Source organism: Leptonychotes weddellii, chromosome 3 (assembly GCF_054177405.1).
Source record: "Leptonychotes weddellii isolate Sample4059 chromosome 3, ASM5417740v2, whole genome shotgun sequence".
Classification (NCBI taxonomy): domain Eukaryota; kingdom Metazoa; phylum Chordata; class Mammalia; order Carnivora; family Phocidae; genus Leptonychotes; species Leptonychotes weddellii.
The window spans coordinates 97,734,027-97,735,670 of record NC_138371.1 but is presented as its reverse complement, the minus strand read 5'-3'; the positions used below and the strand labels follow the sequence as shown (position 1 = coordinate 97,735,670).

The 1,644-nt window shown below is 40.2% G+C and overlaps 1 pseudogene; it reads left to right on the top strand.

Annotated features, from left to right (window-relative positions):
* The first annotated feature begins 272 nt into the window (after nucleotides 1–272).
* On the top strand, nucleotides 273–872 carry LOC115939616 (sorting nexin-19 pseudogene; annotated as a pseudogene).
* The last annotated feature ends 772 nt before the right edge of the window (nucleotides 873–1,644 follow it).

Genomic DNA, 1,644 nt, shown 5'->3' with positions numbered 1-1,644 from the left:
AGCTACTGCCCATGTCATGCAAGAGAAGAAAAGCATGCAGAGAGAACCCTTTTGACTTGACCAAATGGACCCACCAAACAGGGGTTGTGATTGTCAATATAATAACATAAAGATATCGTGGTCTTTGGGATTCACAGCCATTGTATTACTAATATTGATGGCTGTTGGTTAGTACAATAGCAATGATGACACACTGGCTAGAATACTGACATACTAGCTACTAGAAATGCAGCCAGAACCGCCCCCCCCCCAAAACACATCCTGAATGAATTCCCAAAGGATGTGTGGATGGCTACTTGTCAGGTGCAGCTGTGTCAGCCCAAGACCTCAGGAGTGGTGATCAGGCACAGAGACAGAGTTAGCTAATATAACCCTGGATCGGTTCCTCTTGCTGTTAATGGAACAGAGAAGATGACTATGTACAGTAAATATGAAGAAAGTTTTTCATCTTATCTTTGGTACCCTAATTCAGAGGTGGTTAGAAGTTCAAGTAGCTGATCTAACATGTCTAGAGTACAGTACCTCTGGCTTCTTCAGGAGTCTGTCTGGCATAGTGGAATTTTGCCTGAGTATCCACAGTCTGTAAGGACTCAGGAACAGAAGGTGGCTGCTGAGAAATAGTCTTTGCAGAGCCTGATGGGAATCCTACCAGATTTTATAGTAGAAATCCTTGGAGTGGATAAATGTTGGCTGAGCTGGAATCTAGTTCTGGAGTCTCTACCCTAACCCCTCGTCAACAGGAATTTGATTTACTGCCTTGGAATATCATCCTGGAATTCTTGGATACCAGTATCTCTATTGAGGGATCTACCATGACCACATCTGTCTCATGTATCCCAGGTCACTCTGAGAGGATGGGTGTCTCCCCTTAGCCATAGGTGGGAAAACGTTGGAATAGGTGAGTTACTTTGCCACCGACAGACCAGTCAAGAAGCCTGTGCCCTCTAGAACTGGATTGTAGCTCAGAAGACCTGGGGTCTCAATGGGATACTTTTCCACCAGTTCTATTCCATTTGTAGCAAGAGACAGGGGAATAAATGTGCCAATGTCATGGATATCAATTTCCATACCTCTAAAAAAAAGTATATATAACACTGCCTGCTTCTCATGTTGCAGAATAACTTTCATTCACACCTATTATCCTATCCATCTTTTTTCAGTCTCCTCCACTTATTCTGTTATGTATTTAATACTTATACTCAATTATTTGTGGTCAAGCTAGCCAGATTCATGCAATTAAGAACTCTGGGAAATTGAAGATTTTGAGCAGGAGACTGACAAAATTTGCATTTAAGAAGTTTTGTGCTTAGGGATGAACTTGAATAGACTGAGACTGATTCAAGTTTAGGACACCAGCACATAGTCAGTGGCAGTTAGGAAAGAGGGAAAGATTAATTTTTTGTGTGTTTATATAATGATACATACCCAAATAAACTCTATTGGATTTTGAACTAGGAAATATTCTTTTTTTTAGTGTATTTCTTTCTTTTTAATTTAATTTTATTATGCTATGTTAATCACCATACATTACATCATTAGTTTTTGATGTAGTGTTCCGTGATTCATTGTTTACATATAATACCCAGTGCTCCATTCAATATGTGCCCTCTTTAATACCCATCACCAGGCTAAACCATCTCCCCA